We start from the raw sequence: 22,394 nt of genomic DNA, 5'->3' as shown, positions 1-22,394 counted from the left end.
CTCCAGCCTAGGCAACAGAGTAAGACTCCATCTCAAAAAAAAAAAAAAAGTGTGTGTGTATATATATATATATATATATACACACAAAAAAAATTTTCTGTAGAATTCTGGTAATGTCTTTTTTAATATCTATGAATGTGAAAGCATGACATTCTTATTGGTTTCAATTATTTGACTAATTCATTAGTGGATTTCCAAATGCTAACTCTCACTTGCATTTCTGGCATAAAGTACACTGGAATATAATATAATTATGTTTCAGTATGCTGACACGATGGCTTCTAATATTTAAAATTTTTACATTATGTTTATAAATTCTGTATGTCTGTAATATTGTGTATGGCTCTATCCAAGCAAAGTTCTCATATCCCTCTTATGAACACTCACATGTAAATACTGGGAAGATTGACTACATTAAAACTCTTGAACAGTCTGGATAGCATCAGTTTATCAACTATTTAATAAAAAGAATTTATCTCTCAAATATATAAAGTTGGTGTTTTTTGTGAGAATAACTGATAAATGGCTCTGTTTCTTCTATAAATATTGTGCAGTTTAGAATCTCTAACTCTGTGAAGATAAATGCTAACATTTATTCCTAAAATAAATAAATCAACATTTGCATGTTAGTTTGCATTAAACTGCACAAATTTGCCCCATTTATGTTTATATCAATATTTAATTTCAAGGCAATTTTTTGCACTGTAACCTTTCACATATTCTACTGAAGCTTTTTATATAATCACACTTTTCTATTAAATATTAAAGAATAGTTTGGCTCAGGAATTTGAAGATTAATAGAAAATGTGCTTTTTAGCAGAGGAACACCTTAAGGAAGCACAGAATCCAGAAAGACACACTGACTTTACTGTCTGTCCTTCCTATATCAGATTCAGCATTTTCTGCTCCCACCATGTGGGCCTCTTTCTTTCTCCTGACCTCAGGTGATCCGCCCACTTTGGCTTCCCAAAGTGCTGGGGTTACAGGCTGGAGCCACCACACCTGGCAAAGAGCTGTAATTGTTATTGGTAAATTGTAACTGGAGCAAATTTGTCAACGTATCTCTATTTTTTTTTTTCGAGTTCAACAGGTCATTTTACTTTATTCAGCTATGAATAATAGAGATCTATCTAAACTGACTTAAAATACATAAGCTATATTTTTTTCACATAAAAACTCAGGTGTTAGGCATACCTGGGCCAGCATGGAAGCTTCGGGAAGCCTTTAGGGATGTTTCTGCTCCATCACCCCTGACATTCGTTTTCCATTCTTTATGGTCCAAGATGAGGCTGAAGATCCAGAACATCCATTAACATCTATATTTTAGAAGGGCAAAAAAGCCCTTCTGAAAATCGTTGTTTTATCTACTCAGTTTCTGAATCTTATTTTATTTGTGACTTTTTCTTCCAACTTCTATTTTAGGTTCAAGGGTGCATGTGCAGGTTTGTGAAATGGGTAAATTGCATGTCACTGGGGTTTGGTGTACACATTATTTCATCAGCCAGATAGTGAGCATGGTACTTGATAGGTAGATTTTTCTTTTCTTTGCTTTGCTTTTCTTTCTTTCTTTTTTCTTTTCTTTTTTTTTTTTTTTGAGACCGAGTTTCGCTCTTGTTGCCTAGGCTGGAGTGCAGCGGCACAATCTCAGCTCACTACAACCTCTGCCTCCCAGGTTCAAGTGATTCTGCTGTCACAGCCTCCCGAGTAGCTGGGATTACAGGTGCAGGCTACCACGCCCAGCTAATTTTTGTAGTTTGAGTAGAGACAAGGTTTCACCATGGTGTCCATACTGGTCTCAAACTCCTGACCTCAGGTGATCTGCCTGCCTCAGCCTCCCAAAGTGCTGGGATTATAGGCGTGAGCCACTGTGCCTGGTAAATAGGTAGGTTTTTGACTCTCACCCTCCTCACACCCTCTACTCTCAAGTAGACCCTGGTGTTTATTGTTTCCCTCTTTGAGTTCATGTGTACTCAATGTTTAATTTCCATTTATTTATTTATTTAATATTATTATTTTGTTTTTTTAGACAGAGTCTCGCTCTGTTGCCCAGGTTGGAGTCCAATGGCACGATCCCAGCTCACTGCAAGCTCTGCCTCCCAGGTTTACGCCATTCTCCTGCCTCAGCCTCCTGAGTAGCTGGGACTACAGGCATCCACCACCATGCCCGGCTAATTTTTTGTATTTTTAGTAGAGATGGGGTTTCACTGTGTTAGCCAGGATGGTCTTGATCTCCTGACCTCGTGATCCACTTGCCTCGGCCTCCCAAAGTGCTGAGATTACAGGCCTGAGTCAATGCACCCAGCCGTTTAGCTTCCATTTATAAGTGAGAACATGCGTATTTTGCTTTCTGTTCCTGCATTAATTTGCTTATAATAATGGCCTCCAGCTGTATCCATGTTGTCACAAAGGACATAATTTTATTCTGTTTTATGACTGACTTCTTTCCATGGTGTATATGTACCACATTTTTCTAATTCAGTCCACTGTTGATGGGCACCTACATTGATAACATATCTTTGCTATTGTCAAAAGTGCTACAGTGAACATACGTGTGCATGTGTCTTTATAATAGAATGATTTATACCCCTTGGGCATATACCTGGTGTTAGGATGGCTGGGTCAAATGGTTTTAAGTTATTTTAGAAATCTTTGTTCTGATCTTTCCACAGTAACTGAACTAACTTACACTCTCTTTGCTCTGCAACCAGAGCAATATTTGTTGTTTTCTGATTTTTTGATAATAGACATTCTGACTGGATTGAGACAGTATCACGTTGTGGTTTTTATTTGCATTTCTCTAATAGTTAGTGATGTCGACCATTTTTCTACTATGCTTTTTGGTTGTGTGTATGTCTTCTTTTGAGAAGTGTCTGTTTATGTCCTTTGCTCATTCTTTGTTTTTTGTTGTTGTTGTTGTTGTTTTCTGAGACAGAGTCTCACTCTGTTGCCCAGGCTGGAGTGCAATGGCGTGATCTCCACTCACTGCAACTTCCGCTTCCCGGATTCAAGCAATTCTCTGCCTTTGCCTCCCGCTTAGCTGGAATTACAGGCTCCCACTACCAAGCCCCTATATATATATATGTGTGTGTGTGTGTGTATATATATATGTATGTATGTATGTTTGTTTTTTTTTTTTTTTTTTGTATTTTTAGTAGAGACAGGGTTTCACTGTCTTGACCAGGCTGGTCTTGGACTCCTGACCTTGTGATCCAGCCACCTTGGCCTCCCAAAGTCCTGGTATTACAGGCATGAGTCACCACACCCAGCCCCTTTGCTCATTCTTTAATGGAGTTGTTTATATTGTTGATTTGTTTAGGTTTATAGATTCTGGATATTAGACCTTTTTCAGATGTATAGTTTGCAAATATTTTCTCTCATTCTGCAGGTTGTCTGTTTACTCTATTGATGGTTTCTTTCACTGTGTAGAAGCTCTTAGGTTTAGTTATGTCCTGCTTGTCAATTTCTGTATTTGTTGCAGTTGCTTTGGGAGTCCTTATCATGAAATCTTTGCCAAGACCTATTTCCACAATGGTATTCCCTAGGTTTTCTTCTAGAGATTTTACAGTTTTAGATTTTATATTTAAGTCTCTAATCAATGTTAGGTTGATTTTGTATGTAGCGAGAGATAGAGGTCCAGTTTCAAACTTCTGCATGTGGCTAGTCCATTATCTCAGCACCATTTATTGAATAAGAAGTTCTTTCCCCTTGCTTGTTATTGTCAACTTTGTCAAAGATCAGATAGTTATAAGTGGGTGGCTTTATATCTGGGTTCTCTAACCCGGTCCATTGGTCTATGTGTTTGATTTCTTACCAGTACCATGTTATTTTGATTACTGCAGACTTGTAGTGTAGTTTGAAGTTGGGAAGTGTGAATGCCTCCAGCTTTGTTCTTTTAGCTTAAGATTATTTTGGCTATTTAGACTTTGTTGATTTTACGTAAATTTTAGAATAAGTTTGGGGGAGAATATTATTGGTAGTTTGATAGGAATAGCATTGAATCTGTAAATTGTTTTGGAACAGTATAGCCATTTTAACAATGATTCTTTTTATTCATGAACATGGAATGCTTTTCCATTACTTTGTGCTTTCTCTGATTTCTTTCCCTCCCTCCCTCCCTCCCTTCCTCCCTCCCTTCCTTCCTTCCTTCCTTCCTTGATGGAGTCTCACTGTTGTTGCCCAGGCTGGAGTGCAATGGCACAATCTCGGCTCACCACAACTTCAGCCTCCCAGGTTCAAGCAATTCTCCTACCTTAGCCTCCCAAGTAGCTGGGATTATAGGCATGCGCCAACACGGCCGGCTAATTTTTTTTGTTTTTAGTAGAGACGGATTTTCTCTGTGTTGGTCAGGCTGGTCTTGAACTCCTGACCTCAGGTGATCTTCCTGCATCGGCTTCCCAAAGTGCTCGGATTACAGGAGTGAGCCACCGCGCCTGGCTGGTTTCTCTGATTTCTTTCAGCAGTGTTTTGTGATTCTCGTTGCAGAGATCTTTCACCTCCCTGACATAATTTTATTTGATATTTTTGCACTCACAAGTACTAATTTTCTTTATATACTTACAGTAATTTAGTTTCTCTATGCAATATTTTACCTTCTACTCATGTTTCAAGTCACCTTTTTTTTTTTTATACTTTAAGTTCTAGGGTACATGTGCACAACTTGCAGGTTTGTTACATAGGTATACATGTGCCAAGTTGGTTTGCTGCACCCATCAACTTGCCATTTACATTAGGTATTTCTTCTAATGCTATCACTCCCCCTGCCCCCACCCCACGACAGGCCCTGGTGTGTGATGTTCCCCACCCTGTCCAAGTGTTCTCATTGTTCAATTCCCAACTGTGAGTGAGAACATGTGGTGTTCGGTTTTCTGTCCTTGTGATAGTTTGCTAAGAATGATGGTTTCAAGCTTCATCCAAGTCCCTGCAAAGGACATAAACTCATCCTTTTTTATGGCTGCATAGTATTCCATGGTGTATATGTGCTACATTTTCTTAATCCAGTCTATCATTGATGGACATTTAGGTTCACTCCAGTCTCTGCTATTGTGAATAGTGCCGCAATAAACATACATGTGCATGTGTCTTTATATTAGTATGCTTTATAATCCTTTGGGTATATACGCAGTAATGGGATGGCTGGGTCAAATGGTATTTCTAGCTGTAGATCCTTGAGGAATCACCACAGTCTTCCACAATGGTTGAACTAATTTACACTCCCACCAACAGTGTCAAAGCGTTCCTATTTCTCCACAGCCTCTCCAGCATCTATTGCTTCCTGACTTTTTAATGATTGCCATTCTAACTGGTGTGAAATGGTATTTCATTGTGGTTTTAATTTGCATTTCTCTGATTACCAGTGATGATGAGCATTTTTTCATGTATCTGTTAGCTGCATAAATGTCTTCTTTTGAGAAGTGTCTGTTCATATTCTTTGCCTACTTTTTGATGGGGTTGTTTTTTTCTTGTAAATTTGTTTAAGTTCCTTGTAGATTCTGGGTATTAGCTCTTTGTCAGGTGAGTAGATTGCAAAAATTTTCTCCCATTCTGTAGGTTGCCTGTTCACTCTGACAGTAGTTTCTTTTGCTGTGCAGAAGCTCTTTAGTTTAATGAGATCCCATTTGTCTATTTTGGCTTTTGTTGCTATTGCTTTTGGTGTTTTAGTCATGAAGTCCTTGCTCATGCCTATGTCCTGAATGGTATTGCCTAGGTTTTCTTCTAGGGTTTTTATGGTTTTAGGTCTAACATTTAAGTCTTTAATCCATCTTGAATTAATTTTTCTATAAGGTGTAAGGAAAGGATCCAGTTTCAGCTTTCTACATATGGCTAGCCAGTTTTCCCAGCACCATTTATTAAGTAGGGAATACTTTCCCCATTTCTTGTTTTTGTCAAGTGTGTCAAAGATCAGATGGTTGTAGATGTGTGGTGTTATTTCTGAGGCCTCTGTTCTGTTCCATTGGTGTATATCTCTGTTTTGATACCAGTACCATGCTATTTTGGTTACTGTAGCCTTGTAGCATAGTTTGAAGTCAGGTAGTGTGATGCCTCTAGCTTTGTTCTTTTTGCTTAGGATTGTCTTTGCTATATGGGCTCTTTTTGGTTCCATATGAACTTTAAGATAGTTTTTTTCAATTCTGTGAAGAAAGTCACTGGTAGCTTGATGGGGATGTCATTGAGTCTATAAATTACCTTTTTTGTGATATTGATTTTTCCTATCCATGAGCATGGAATATTCTTTCATTTGTTTGTGTCCTCTTTAATTTCGTTGAGCAGTGATTTGTAGTTCCTTGAAGAGGTCCTTCACATCCCTTGTACATTGGATTCCCAGGTATTTTATTCTCTTTGTAGCAATTGTGAATGGGAGTTCACTCATGATTTGGTTCTCTGTTTCTCTGTTATTGGTGTATAGGAATGCTTGTGATTTTTGCACATTGATTTTCTATCCTGAGACTTTGCTGAAGTTGCTTATCAGCTTAAGGAGATTTTGGGCTGAGACGATGGGGTTTTCTAAATATACAATCATATCATCTGCAAACAGGGACAATTTGACTTCCTCTTTTCCTAATTGAATACCTTTTATTTATTTCCTTGCCTGATTGCCCTGGTCGGAACTTCCAACAGTATGTTGAATAGGAGGGGTGAGAGAGGGCATCCTTGTCTTGTGGTGGTTTTCAAAGGGAATGCTTCCTGGTTTTGTCCATTCAGTATGATGTTGGCTGTGGGTTTGTCATAAATAGCTCTTATTATTTTGAGATTCATTCCATCAACACCTAGTTTATTGAAAGTTTTTAGCATGAAGGGGTGTTTACTTTGTTGAAGGCCTTTTCTGCATCTATTGAGATAATCATGTGGTTTATGTCATTGGTTCTGTTTATGTGATGGATTACATTTATTGATTTACGTATGTTGAACCAACCTTGCATCCCAGGGATGAAGCCAACTTGATTGTGGTGGATAAGCTTTTTGATGTGCTGCTGGATTCGGTTTGCCAGTATTTTATTGAGGATTTTCACATTGATGTTCATCAGGGATATTGGTCTAAAATTCTCTTTTTTTTGTTGTGTCTCTGCCAGGTTTTGGTATCAGGTTGATGCTGGCCTCATAAAATGAGTTAGGGAGGATTCCCTCTTTTTCTATTGATTGGAATGATTTCAGAAGGAATGGTACCAGCTCCTCTTTGTACCTCTGGTGGAATTTGGCTGTGAATCCATCTGGTCCTGGACTTTTTTTGGTTGTCCATCTGGTCCTGGACTTTTTTTGGTTGGTAGGCTATTAATTATTGCCTTAATTTCAGAGCCTGTTATTGGCCTATTCAGAGATTCAACTTCTTCCTGGTTTAGTCTTCGGAAGGTGTATGTGTCCAGGAATTTATCCATTTCTTCTAGATTTTCTAGTTTATTTGCATAGAGGTGTTTATAGTATTCTCTGATGGCAGTTTGTATTTCTGTGGGATCAGTGGTGATGTCCCCTTTATCATTTTTATTGTGTCTATTTGATTCTTCTCTCTTTTCTTCTTTATTAGTCTTGCTAGCAGTCTATCAATTTTGTTGATCTTTTCCAAAAAACCAGCTCCTGAATTCATTGATTTTTTGAAGGGTTTTTTGCGTCTCTATCTCCTTCAGTTATGCTCCGATTTTAGTTATTTCTTGCTTTCTACTAGGTTTTGGATTTGTTTGCTCTTGCTTCTCTAGTTCTTTTAGTTGTGATGTTAGGGTGTCAATTTTATATCTTTCCTGCTTTCTCTCGTGGGCATTTAGTGCTATAAATTTCCCTCTACACACTGCTTTAAATGTGTCCCAGAGATTCTGGTACATTGTGTCTCTGTTCTCATTGGTTTCAAAAAACATCTTTATTGTGCCTTCATTTCGTTATTTACCCAATAGTCATTCAGGAGCAGGTTGTTCAGTTTCCATGTAGTTTTGTGGTTTTGAATGAATTTCTTAATCATGAATTTTTTTTTTTTTTTTAAATGGAATCTCTCTCTGTCCCCCAGCTGGAGTGCAGTGGTGCGATTTCGGCTTACTGCAAGCTCCACCTCCCGGGTTCATGCCATTCTCCTGCCTTAGCCTCCCAAGTAGCTGGGACTACAGGTGCCTGCCACCATGCCTGGCTAATTTTTTGTATTTTTTTTAGTAGAGACTCAGTTTCACCATGTTAGCCAGGATGGTCTTGATCTCCTGACCTCGTGATCTGCCCGCCTCGGCCTCCCAAAGTATTGGGATTACAGGCATGAGCCACCGTGCCTGGTCTCTTAATCCTGAATTCTAATTTGATTGCTCTGTGGTCTGAGAGACAGTTTGTTGTGGTTTCTGTTCTTTTACATTTGCTGAGGAGTGCTTTACTTCCAGTTATGTGGTAAATTTTAGAATAAGTGTGATGTGGTGCTGAGGAGAATGTATAGTCTGTTGATTTGGGATGGAGAGTTCTGTAGATGTCTATTAGGTCCAGTTGGTGCAGAGTTGAGTTCCAGTCCTGGATATCCTTGTTAACCTTGTGTCTCATTGATCTGTCTAATATTGACAGTGGGGTGTTAAAGTCTCCCATTATTATTGTGTGGGAGTCTAAGTCTCTTCGTAGGTCTCTAAGGGCTTGCTTTATGAATCTGAATGTTCCTGTACTGGGTGCATATATATTTAGGATAGTTAGCTCTTCTTGTTGAATTGATCCCTTTGTAATGGCCTTCTTTGTCTCTTTTGATTTTTGTTGGTTTAAAGTCTGTTTTATCAGAGAGTAGGATTGCAATCCCTGCTTTTGTTTGCTTTCCATTTGCTTGGTAGATCTTCCTCCATCCCTTTATTTTGAGCCTATGTGTGTCTCTGCACGTGAGATGGGTCTCCTGAATACAGCACACTGATGGGTCTTGACTCTTTATCCAATTTGCCAGTCTGTGTCTTTCAATTGGAGCATTTAGCCCATTTACATTTAAAGGTAATATGTTATGTGTGAATTTGATCCTGTCATTATCATGTTAGTTGGTTATTTTGTCCGTTAATTGATGCAATTCCTTCATAGCATTGATGATCTTCATGATTTGGCATGTGTTTTTTTTTGTTTTTGTTTTTTTTTTTGCAGTGACTGGTACTGGTTGTTCCTTTGCACGTTTAGTGCTTCCTTCAGGAGCTTTTGTAAAGCAGCCTGGTGGTGAAGAAATCTCTCAGCATTTGCTTGTCTGTAAAGGATTTTATTTCTCCTTTATTTATGAAGCTTAGTTTGACTGGATATGAAATTCTGGGTTGAAAATTCTTTTCTTTAAGGATGTTTAGTATTGGCCCCCAGTCTCTTCTGGCTTGTGAGGTTTCTATTGAGAGATCTGCTGTTAGTCTGATGGGCTTCCCTTTGTGGGTAACCTGACGTTTCTCTCTGGCTACCCTTAACATTTTTTCCTTCACTTTAACCTTGGTGAATCTGACAATTATATGTCTTGTGTTTGCTCTTCTCGAGGAGTATCTTTGTGGTGTTCTCTGTATTTCCTGAATTTGAACTGGCTTGCTTTGCTAGGTTGGGGATATTCTCCTGGATAATATCCTGAAGAGTGTTTTCCAACTTGGTTCCATTCTCCCCACCACTTTCAGGTACACCAATCAAACGTAGATTTAGTCTTTTCACATAGTCCCATATTTCTTGCAGGCTTTGTTCATTTCTTTTTACTCTTTTTTGTCTAAATTTGTCTTCTTGCTTTATTTCATTAATTTGATCTTCAATCACTGATATCCTTTCTTCTACTTGATTGAATTGGCTACTGAAGCTTGTGCATGTGTCATCAACTTCTCATGCCATGGTTTTCAGCTCCATCAGGTCATTTAAGGTCTTCTCTACACTGTTTATTCTAGTCAGTCATTCGTCTAACTTTTTTAAAGGTGTTTAGCTTCCTTGTGATGGGTTAGAACATGCTCCTTTAGCTTGAAGAATTTTGTTATTACCAACCTTCTGAAGCCTACTTCTGTCAACTCATCAAAGTCATTCTCTTTCCAGCTTTGTTCCATTGCTGGCGAGGAGCTGCAATCCTTTGGAGGAGAAGAGGTGCTCTGGCTTTTAGAATTTTCAGCTTTTCTACTCTGGTTTCTCCCCATCTTTGTGGTTTTATCTGCCTTTGGTCTTTGATGTTGGTGACCTACAGATGGGGTTTTGATGTGGATGTCCTTTTTGTTGATGTTGATGCTGTTCTTTTCTGTTAGTTTTCCTTCTAACAGTCAGGTCCCTCAGCTGCAGGTCTGTTGGAGTTTTCTGGAGGTCCACTCCAGACCCTCTTTGCCTGGGTATCACCAGCGGATACTGCAGAACAGCAAATATTGCAGAACAGCAAATATTGCTGCCTAATCCTTCCTCAGGAAGCTTCATCCCAGAGGGGCACCCACCTGTATGAGGTGTCTGTCAGCTCCTACTGGGATGTGTTTCCTGGTTAGACTACACAGGGGTCAGGGATCCACTTGAGGAGGCAGTCTGTCCATTCTCAGGCTCAGATGCCATGCTGGTCTCCCACTGCTCTCTTCAAAGCTGTCAGACAGGGACATTTAAGTCTGCAGAAGTTTCTGCTACCTTTTGTTCAGGTATACCCTGCCCACAGAGGTGGAGACTATCGAGGCAGTAGGCCTTGCTGAGCTGTGGTGGGCTCCTCCCACTTTGGGCTGCTTTGTTTACCTACTCAAGCCTCAGCAATGGCGGACACCCCTCCCCCCACCAGGCTGCTGCCTCTCAGGTCAATCTCAGTCTGCTGCACTAGCAGTGAGCAAGGCTCTGTGGGTGTGGGACCCACCAAGCCAGGCATGGGAGAGAATCTCCTGGTCTGCTGGTTGCTAAGACCATGGGAAAAGCACAGTATTTGGGTGGGAGTGTCCTGTTTTTCCAGGTACAGTCTATCATGGCTTCCCTTAGCTAGGAAAGGGAAATCCCCTGACGCCTTGTACTTCCTGGGTGAGGCGACAACCCATCCTGCTTTGGCTCACCCTCTGTGGGTTGCACCCACTGTCCTACCAGTCCCAGTGAGATGAACCAGGTACCTCAGTTGGAAATGCAGAAATCACCTGTCTTCTGCATTGATCACACTGGGAGCTACAGACCAGAGCTGTTCCTATTTGGCTATCTTGGAATGGATCAGCATCTTCCTTTTATTTCTCATGTTCCAGGACAGCATTTTCTCTTCCCTGGCTCTGTTCTCAGTTGGTAGAATGAGGTTGTGGGTTGCATCTGTGGTTTCTAACCCAGTGTGGCTGGGCTGCAGGATGGTAGTGGGGTCCCTGAGAGGTGCATGGCTTCCTGTTAATATGATCTCCTCTGTTCTTGCAGAGACATATGCATGTCACCCTTCATCATCCTGTCCTTGCTGGAGATGGGTGAACTCTGGAAATCAAATATTAGCCCCCCCGCCTTTTTTTTTTTTCTGAGATGGAGTTTCCCTCTTGTCACCCAGGCTGGAGTGCAATGGTACCATATTGGCTCACTGTAACCTCCACCTCCCAGGTTCAAGTGATTCTCCTGCCTCAGCCTTTCCAGTATCTGGGATTCCAGGCATGCCCCACCATGCCCAGCTAATTTTTTTTTTTTTTTTTGAGATGGAGTCTTGCTCAGTTGCCCAGGCTGGAGTGCGGTGGCATGATCTCGGCTCACTGCAAGCTCCGCCTCCCGGGTTCACGCCATTCTCCTGCCTCAGCCTCCTGCTGGGACTACAGGTGCCCGCCACTACGCTCAGCTAATTTTTTTGTATATTTGGTAGAGACGGGGTTTCACCATGTTAGCCAGGATGGTCTCGATCTCTTGACCTCGTGATCCACCCATCTCGGCCTCCCAAAGTGCTGGGATTACAGGTGTGAGCCACCATGCCTGGCCAGCTAATTTTTATAGTTTTAGTAGCAATGGGGTTTCACCATGTTTGCCAGGCTGGTCTCAAACTCCTGACCTCAAGTGATCCACCCACCTCAGCCTCTCAAAGTGCTGGGATTACCGACATGAGCCACCACACCTGGCCAAAAGCCTAGGTTTCTTATTAGAAGATAGACTGTGATACTAAAAGCAAATATAATGGTACATATTACCTGGCTGCATTTCAAACAGGTGATAGTGACACTGCATTGAAGCACCAAAGGGGGTTCTTATTGGCTAGGCCAGAGCTCCTTGTGAAAAAAGTTAGGCCCATTGGCATGTCTGAAGGGTCCTAGCTGGATGGACAGAACCCCACAAGCTGTTTTGATTAGACTCTGAATTTAAAACACTTTGGTGCCCAGTGATGAGGACATTTTCACATTTAGCAAAATGTGATATAGTGTGTGGCTTGAATTTTATAAATCTCCACTGAGGTAATTGCTGATTGGATTTACCTGGCCTGAATGGAAAATAAAAAAAATCATCTCTGGCCTACTGTTATTTGGCAATCTTTTTTTTTTTTTTTCTTTTGAGATGAAGTTTTGCTCCTGTTGCCCAGGCTGGAGTGCAATGGCACGATCTCGGCTCACCACAACCTCCACCTCCGCGGTTCAAGCAATTCTCCAGCCTCAGCCTCCCGAGTAGCTAGAATTACAGGTGCCTGCCATCATGCCAGCTACTTGTTTTGTATTTTTAGTAGAGATGGGGTTTCCACCATGTTGGCCAGGCTTGGTCTCGAACTCCCAACCTCAGGTGATAAACCCGCCTTGGTCTCCCAAAGTGCTGGGATTAGAGGCCTGAGCCACTAACCACCAAGCCCAGCCTCGCAGTCTTTTTATACATATATATATATATGTGTATGATAGGTGGCTAGATAAACATATACATGGAAAATGGGTAACATAGGTATGTCAACATAGTTTCCCTTATTGCATATGTCCTGTGGAGAAGCCTCAGAATAAGTAGGTCAGAGGTCATTTTCCTTCTGAACTTCTGCAGCCCAGATGAGTTTAATGAGTCTCTTAGATTAGATGGATATAAGTCAATTAGCTAAACTGGGAAAGTGAAGGCATCCGAGCAGGACCCAAATGGCAAATGTGAATCACATAGGCATACAGTGAGAAAGGAAACAGGGCCCTGAAATGCTAAGCTGAAACTGGAGTCTTACGTGGCTTTACCAAAAACTTACTTCCCAGGCCATGCACCTAAACGTGAAGCTTTGTTGATGTTTAAACATAACATTGTATGGCTGTGTTCCATTCTGAGATGGTATGGATCCATATAGGTGAGAGTAAGTATATATCTGTATCCTCAGTGTAGGCTGGGAAATTTAAAATGTTTGTTGATTAATGTCTTTTGTATACATAAATATCTACATAGGCAAAGTCATATCATTCTATATGTATACATTTATTTATCTACCTATGTATATCTACATACAGATGTAGCTATCATTTTTTCCATATGCATACAGAATAAAGATACAGGAGGTCAAAGGATATACAGGTGTTTTTCTACTTACAGCGATGTAAAGAAAAATGTCAATAAATGCAAAAATCTTATTTGCCCTTTAAATTTTATCCATAAGAGTACACAAATGGAGGTATGCTCTGAACTGCATCTTGCTGCATTTAATGTTTTCAGAGAAAGAATTGGTTTTTGTTGCTCACATTTGTTAGCAAAAATGCATTAAGGCCATGAGAGTCATTTATTGCCAAGTCAAAAATGGCCTTTTTTATTCTGGTGAACATGAAAACATGGACAAACTAGCCTCCGCTTGAAGGCCTTAACACAAATTTGCAAATGAGAAATAATTATTTTTAAAGCTTCCCTCAATTTTAGAGCTTTTATTTTCAAACACATGACATAGAAATAGAATCTTTTTTTTTCTTTTTTTTTTGAGACAGAGTTTCATTCTTGTTGCCCTGGCTGGAGTGCAACGGCATGATCTTGGCTCACTGCAAACTCTGCCTCCTGGGTTCAAATGATTCTCCTGCCTCAGCCTCCTGAGTAGCTGGGATTACAGGCACATGCAACCATGCCCAGTTAATTTTGTATTTTTAGTAGAGTCAAGGTTTCTCCATGTTGGTCAGGCTGGTCTGGAGCTACTGACCTCAGGTGATCTGCCCACCTTGGCCTCACAAAGTGCTGGGATTACAGGTGTGAGTAATTACGTACCTGGCAGAAATAGAATCTTATCTTATTGATCTTATTGTTTTGTTTGCTCAAGTAGTGACATTTTGGGTAAGAAAATTAAACACGAGGTATCTGACTTGAAGATAGACTGCTATACTGAAAGTGAATTTCTGGGTGTTTTCAGATGCTTTTTTCTGTAGATTTAGATACAGACATAAGATGTGTAGATAGATAAACATATACAGCCAGGTGCGGTGGCTCATGCCTGTTAATTCCAGCACTTTGGTAGGCGGAGGCAGGTCAATCCCTTGAGGCCAGGAGTTCAAGACCAGTCACATCAACATGGTGAAACCCCGTGTCTACTAAAAATACAAACATTAGCTGGGCATGGTGGTGCACACCTGCAACCTCAGCTATTAGGAAGGCTGAGGCACAAGAACTGCTCGAACCTGGGAGGTGAAGGTTTCAGTGAACCATGATCATACCACTGCACTCTGGCCTGGGTGACAGAGTGAGACTGTCTCAAAAAACAAAAAGCAAAAAACAAAACTATATGCAAAGACACAAGAGCGAGACAGAGTCTCACTCTGTTGTCCAGGCTGGAGTGCAATGGTATAATCTTGGCTCACTGCAACCTCCACCTCCTGGGTTCAAGCAATTCTCCTACCTCAGCCTCCCCAGTAGCTGGAATTACAGGCACCTGCCATCATGCCAAGCTAATTTTTGTGTTTTCGTAGAGACAGGGTTTCACCACGCTGGCCAGGCTGGTCTCGAACTCCTTACCTCAGGTGATCCACCCACCTCGGCCTCCCAAAGTGCTAGGATTACAGGTGTGAGCCACCACACCCAATCTAAAGTAGGGTCTTTATAGTAATAGGAAGAAAGTCTAGTTCTCTTTTTAGAAGACAGATTGTGATACTGAAAGCAAATATAATAGTACATGGTGTCTGGCCACATTTGTTTTCTTTCCTTTTTTTTTTTTTTTTTTTTGAGATTCTCCATAGCCAGGCAGGAGTGCAGTGGTGCAACATTGGCTCACAGCAACCTCTGCCTCCCGGGTTCAAGCAATTCTCTAGCTTAGCCTCCCGAGTAGGTGGGATTACAGGCGCCTGCCACCACACCTGGCTAATTTTTTTTTTTTTTTTTTTTTTTTGTATTTTTAGTAGATACAGGGTTTCACTATTTTGGCCAGGATGGTATTGATCTCCTGACCTCATGATTTACCTGCCTCAGCCTCCCAAAATTCTGGGATTACAGGTATGAGCCACCGCACCCAGCCAAATTTTTGAATTTTTAGTAAAGATGGAGTTTCACCATCTTGGCCAGGCTGGTCTTGAACTCCTGACCTTAGTGATCCACCTGCCCTGGTCTCCCAAAGTGCTGGGATTACAGGTTTGGGCCACCACACCTGGCCAAATTGGGCATTTAATCCTAACTAGAATGTGATGAGCAGAGATCCACTGAGCTAAGAATTGCCACTTAAACTTTAATGTGTAGAGAAATCATCTGGTATTCCAGGCCCCACTCTAATTTGATTCTACGGGTGTTTTGTTTTTGTTTTTTTGTTTTTGTTTTTTGTTTGTTTATTTGTTTTGAGACATAGTCTTTCTCTGTCACCCAGGCTGGAGTGCAGTGGTGCAATCTCACTCCAACCTCTGCCTCCTGGTTTACAGCATCCGCTTCCACACCCAGCTGGCTAATTTTTGTATTTTTAGTAGAGATGGGATTTCACAATATTAGTCAGGCTGATCTTGAACTCCTGACCTCAGGTGATCCGCCTGCCTCGGCTTCCCAAAGTGCTAGGATGACTGGCATGAGCCACTATACTCGGCTGATTCTGCAGGTTTGAAAGGGGTTCATTGATTGGCTTCATTCACAGGTAATGCTGAGCTTGCTTGCCCTAGATCACTTACAGCAGCACTCAACTAGACAAAGCGCCACAGTACACAGTCTGAAAGGCCGAGGCAGGTGGATCACTTGGTCTAGAACTCCTGACCTCAAGTGTGATTCATCTGCCTTGGCCTCCCAAAGTGCTGGGATTACAGGCGTGATCCACCGCACAAGAGAAAGGCCTTGTATTGCCTTTCTCTGATTCTGTTTGAGGGTAATACTAGGTTCCTAAAATATATTGGGAAGTGTTCCTTCCTCTTATATTTTCTGAACAACATTGAGTAGAAATAGTGTTAATTCCTTTTTAAACACTGGAAAACTCAGTAAAACTATTTGGGTCTGAATGTACTTACTTATTTATTTTTAATTTAAAAATTATTATTACTTCAGTTTCTTTCTAGTGTAGGGCAATTCAAAAACACCAGTTTTTTAATTGAGTAATTGTGGTAGTCAGGAGTTTGAGACCAGCCTGGCCAACATGGAGAAACCCCGTCTCTACTGAAAATACAAAAATTAGCCGGGTGTGGTGGCGGGAGCGATAATCTCAGCTACTCGCCAGGCTGAGGCAGGAGAATCGCTTGAATCCGGGGGGCGGAGGTTGCAGTGAGCCGAGATCGCTCCACTTCACTCCAGCCTGGGTGAAAGGGTGAAACTCCTTCTCAAAGTACAAAACAAAACCAAACCATGTGGCACCTATGCACGTGGCAAGATGAGGAAGTATAGGGAGACCACAGCACATTTCTAGGGCTCTTCTTTTGTTTTAAATAGTGCCTGTGGGGAAAGTCTGTGTGATCCAGTGCACACATCCCTTCCCTATCCATCTGTTTTCATCCTACTCCTTTCTGTGCCCTCTTTAGGTGAAGGTGTCTGATTACCCTCGCCTACAAGTGTTGCTTGGGGATGTTGTAATGTAACCATATCCATCCTCTCAAAATGAGGATTAATAGAGAAGAGAGTCTTGGGACTTGTGTTCAGATGCACTCGCTGTTTGGCGTGTGGCTGCTGTCATCAGTCCACAGCAGCTGTCTGAAAAGATTGGTCCTGATGTAGCCACAGCTGGTGTTCACAGGGCTGGGTGCTTCTTGTGCTTTGGTGTCTTTTGCTTAGATTTTGTGGCTCTGACTCTTCTGCTTATCCATTCCTGGTAGTATCTGCGGGGTTGCCTGGTTTGTTCCAGTTGTTTCCTGGAAGCTTGTTGTGTAACTGTATTTCCCAGGATCTTTGGGATTCTGTTCTCACTAGACCAGTCACTGTCCACTGGCCCTGTACTTATCTTGCTGGAGCCCCCATGTTCATCCTCTCCAGTGGAGCTGGGAAGAATTATAGTTACTTAGAAATCTTCTAATTCTGATGCTGCTGGGTCATTTATGAAGCTGGAAATCTTGTCTTCGGGCTCATGGACGTTATTCTTTTTGCTTATTTTGATGTCTGATGCTATTTTATTAATAATGTGAACATGCAGTTGCAGGCACATTTAAATATTAGTGATTTTTTTTTTTTTTTTTCCAGACAGATCTCCTCCTGTCACCCAGGCTGGAGTACAGTGGTGTGATCTTGGCTCACTGCAACCTCCCCCTCCTGAGTTCAAATGATTCTCCCACCTCAGCTGGGATTACAGGCACCCACCACCACTCTTGGCAAAGTTTTGTATTTTTTTTTTTTTTTTTTTTTTTTTTTGATACGGAGTATTGCTCTGTCACCCAAACTGGGCGATCTTGGCTCACTGGGCGATCTTGGCTCACTGCAACCCATGCCTGCTAGGTTCAAGCAATTTTCCTGCCTCAGCCTCCCGAGTAACTGGGATTACAGGCACCCACCATCATAACCAGCTAATTTTTGTATTTTTGTAGAGATGGGGTTTTACCATGTTGGCCAGGCTGGTCTTGAACTCCTGAACTCAGGTGATCCGCCTACCTCGGCCTACCAAAGTGCTGGAATTACAGGCATGAGCCACCACACCTGGCAAATTTTTGCATTTTTCATAAAGATAGGTTTCCACTATGTTGACCAGGCTGGTCTAGAACTCCTGACCCCAAGTGATTCATCTGCCTTGGCCTCCCAAAGTGCTGGGATTACAGGCATGATCCACCGCACAAGAGAAAGGCCTTGTATTGCCTTTCTCTGATCCTGTTTGAGGGTAATACTAGGTTCCTAAAATATATTTGTAAGTGTTCCTTCCTCTTATATTTTCTGAACAATATTGAGTAGAAATGGTGTTAATTCCTTTTTAAATACTGGAAAACTCAGTAAAACTATTCGAGTCTGAATTTATTTATTTATTTTTAATTTAAAAATTATTATTTCAGGCTGGGCGTGGTGGCTCATGCCTATAATCCCAGCACTTTGGGAGACCGAGGCAGGTGGATCATGAGGTCAGTAGATCGAGACCATCCTGGCTAACGCAGTGAAACCCCGTCTATACTAAAAATTCAAAAAATTAGCTGGGCATGGTGGCAGGCGCCCGTGGTCCCAGCTGCTTGGGAGGCTGAGGCAGGAGAATGGCATGAACCCGGGAGGTGGAGTTTGCAGTTAGATGAGATAGCGCCACTGCACTGCAGCCTGGGCAACAGAGTGAGACTCAGTCTCAAAGAAAAAAATATATATATATATTATTTCAGTTTCTAGTGTAGGGCAATTCAAAAATATCAGTTTTTTAATTGGATAATTGTGGTAGTTTATGTTTTGAAGGATTAAATCACTTCATCTAAGCTGTTAAATTTTATGTGTATGGAGTTGTTCCTATTGAAGTCCCAACCCTCATTGGGACTGGGTGTGGAAATAGAGCTTTCTAAGAGGCAATTAAAGTTAAATAAGGTAATGAGAGTAAGGCCATAATCCAGTATGACTATCCTCATAACAAGAGACAGAGGCTGGGCACTGTGGCTCACGCCTGTAATCCCAGCACTTTGGGAGGCCAAGGGAGGTGGATCACTTGAGGCCAGAAGTTTGAGACCAGCCTGGCCAACATGGTGAATGCCTGCCTCTACTAAGAAAACAAAAATTAGCCGGGCGCGGTGGCTCAAGCCTGTAATCCCAGCACTTTGGGAGGCTGAGACGGGCGGATCACGAGGTCAGGAGATCGAGACCATCCTGGCTACCATGGTGAAACCCCGTCTCTACTAAAAAATACAAAAAACTAGCTGGGCAAGGTGGCGGGCGCCTGTAGTCCCAGCTACTCGGGAGGCTGAGGCAGGAGAATGGCATAAACCCGGGAGGCGGAGCTTGCAGTGAGCTGAGATCCGGCCACTGCACTCCAGCCTGGGTGACAGAGCGAGACTCCGTCTCAAAAAAAAAAAAAAAAAAAAAAAAAAAAGAAAACAAAAATTAGCTGGGGTTGGTGGTGCACACCTGTAATCCCACACCTGTACTCAGGTCACTGAGGCAAGAGAATCACTTGCACCTGGGAGGCGGAGGTTGCAGTGATCCAAGTTTGCACCACTGCACTCAAGCCTGGGTGACAGAGCAAGACTCTGTCTCAAGAAGAAAAAAAGAGAAGGGAAAAAGAGACATTAATTATAATATATTATTATATATAATAATGTATATTTATATAATTATATATTTAACACTGAAGATTATAAATGTCGTCTCAATTTAGAATAAATTAACAAAAGATTTGTTTTTGAAAAAAGCAAATGTATAAAATTAATGGGTAACAGATGCCATTAGCTGCTAAAAAATAGTATGACTAAATTCAGTAAATATCTAGCCATGCAAATAACAGCCCAATTAAATGAAGACCCAAATAGGTGCATGTGGAAAGCATTGCTGTGCAGTATTTTCTCAGCATTTTCTTCTGCCTCTTTACAGATACCAATTTCCCCTGGGTGACTCAGGGTGCATACTGGGAACTGAGAATGCTGTGTTCAGAGTGATTACTGAAAACATGGTTAATACACTTCTTCCATATCATAATAAAATGTTATAAATCTTACTCTGCCTCAGAAAAGCTTTCAGTAAAAGATTATCTATAGTACTCAATTTGGGTTCATGGAAAATTTCAATATTCCAGAAAATTCAGGCACTTAAATGTCAATGAAATCCCATAAAACGTATTTGAATAGGATAAAGTCTTCTTAGCTAATAATTTTATATTACCCATAAATTTAGAAAAAAATAGAAAACCAGGGCTTCAAGCCAAATAATAGTGTTTGACACATGAGTAGCACCCAAACAAGTGCTCTTCATGATCGTTGTTAAAGTAGCAATAGCACCACATGCTTTCCTGGGACTTGCTGACCTGTTTTCCACTGATATAAAGTGGAGAAGCCATTAAAATAGCAAAGGAGAGTGATATAAATTAAATACTTATATGAAATAAAATGTTAAATAAAACATAGCATTTGATGTTGTACAACTATAGGTGAAACTATTAGTGTGAGGTCATATTTTTACTTATATTGACAAAATAACAATTCACGATATTCTTTATTTAGAATAATTTTGTTTTTTTTTAGATGGAGTCTTGCTCTTGTTGCCCAGGCTGGTGTGCAGTGGCATGATCTCAGCTCACTGCAACCTCTGCCTCCTGGGTTCAAGCGATTCTCCTGCCTCAGCCTCCTGAGTAGCTGGGATTACAGGTGCCCACCACCATGCCTGGCTAATTTTTGTGTTTTTAGTAGAGACAGGGTTTTGCCATGTTGGCCAGGCTGGCCTCGAACTCCTGACCTTGTGATCCACCCACCCTGGCCTCCTAAAGTGCTGGGATTACAGGTGTGAGCCACCACGCCCAGCCAGAATAAGATTTCTTTTCTGCTGTATATTTGCTAGCTTTTGATCAAACATTATGAGAGCCCAATAGAAATCAACAAAATGAATCTTTATTTGACCACAAGCATTATTGACGCATATGCTTGTTTTTCTTAAAATCTATTAGCTTTTTGTGAAAGATTTATACTTTTTTTTCCAGTTTATTGTTTATTGCTGAGAAGTGGCTGTCCTTCCAGAAAACTGCTATCCTCAGCTGTACCCACAATGACTAATAGTTGGTGGAAGTGAAGTGGATAAAAAGCAAACGTGTCTTCTCTGTATCTTTTTTCATCCATTGACTGAAGAACAGGAGGATGCAGACGATGAAAGAAAATATAATTCCTGAAAGATCATGAAGAAGCTCTCTTAATCAGACAAAAAAACCTCATAGGGGACTTTTTTTTTCATTATTGTACTCTCTGCTTCTATGAGTTTAAATTTTTTTACACTTTACATAGAAATCAGATTATGTGGGCCAAGTATGGTGGCTCACGCTTGTAATCCCAGCACTTTGAGAGGCTGAGGTGGGTGGATCACTTGAGGTCAGGAGTTCGAGACCAGCCTGGCCAACATGGCTAAACCTTGTCTCCACTAAAAATATAAAAATTAGTGGGGTGTGGTGGCACATGCCTATAATCCCAGGTACTGGGAAGGCTGAGGCAGGAGAATCACTTGAACTCTGGAGCGGAGGTTGCAGTGAGCCGAGATGATGCCACTGCACTCCAGCCTGGTCAACAGGAGTGAAATTCCATCTCAAAAAAACAAAACAAAACAAAAAAACGATTATCTTTTTAAATTTTTTTCTGTGCTGGGTTATTTTACTTAGCATAATATCTTTCAGGTTCATTAATGTTCTTGCAAATAACAAGACTTTCTTATTTTTAGGGGCTGAAAAGCAGTTCATTGTGTACATATACCACATCTTCTTTCTCCATTCACCTATTGATGGACACTGAGGTTGATTCCATACCTTAGCTATTGTGAGTAATCCACTTCCTTCCTTCTATTTGTGTTTTTTTGTCTTGTTGTGTCTTTATTTTGTTTTGTTGAGATGGAGTCTCATTCTGTCACCCAAGCTGGAGTATAGTGGCACTATCTTAGCTCACTGCAACCTTTGCCTCCCAGGTTCAAGAAATTCTCATGCCTCAGCCTCCCGAGTAGCTGAGATTACAGGTGTGTACCACTGCACCAGGCTAATTGTTGTATTTTAGTAGAGGCAGGGTTTCACATGTTGACCAGGCTGTCTTTCATTTGTTTGTATATTTCTTTCTTCCTTTCCTTCCTTATTTCTAGAAGAATTTTAATTTTAAAATACAAGTTATGACTGTTAATATCCTTCATTTCTGATGGAGTCTTGCTCTGTAACCCAGGCTGGAGTGCAGTAACGTGATGTTGGCTCACTGCAACCTCCACCTCCTGCATCCCAGTTCAAGAAATTCTCCTGCCTCAGCCTCCCAAGTAGCTGGGATTACAGGCACACGCCACCACGCCCAGCTAATTTTCTAGTAGACGTGGGGTTTCACCATGTTGGCCAGGCTAGTCTTGAACTCCTGACCTCATGATCTGCCTGCCTTGGCCTCCCAAAGTGTTGGGATTATAGGCATGAGCCACCACATCTGGCTGTGATGTTTATTACCTTGGTCTGTGCGCAGAGTTACATGGTCATCATGGTGTGTGAGGATCCTTCTGCCTGAATTGCTAAGAGTCGGGGTTTATTCATCACTCCAGTGGAAGTCTTGATCCCCTTGCCCCTGAGGCCATGGCAACAA

The sequence above is a fragment of the Chlorocebus sabaeus genome, chromosome 6 (genome assembly GCF_047675955.1).
Source record: "Chlorocebus sabaeus isolate Y175 chromosome 6, mChlSab1.0.hap1, whole genome shotgun sequence".
NCBI lineage: Eukaryota > Metazoa > Chordata > Mammalia > Primates > Cercopithecidae > Chlorocebus > Chlorocebus sabaeus.
The sequence above is the reverse complement of the archived record's forward strand: the minus strand, read 5'-3'. Positions refer to the sequence as shown.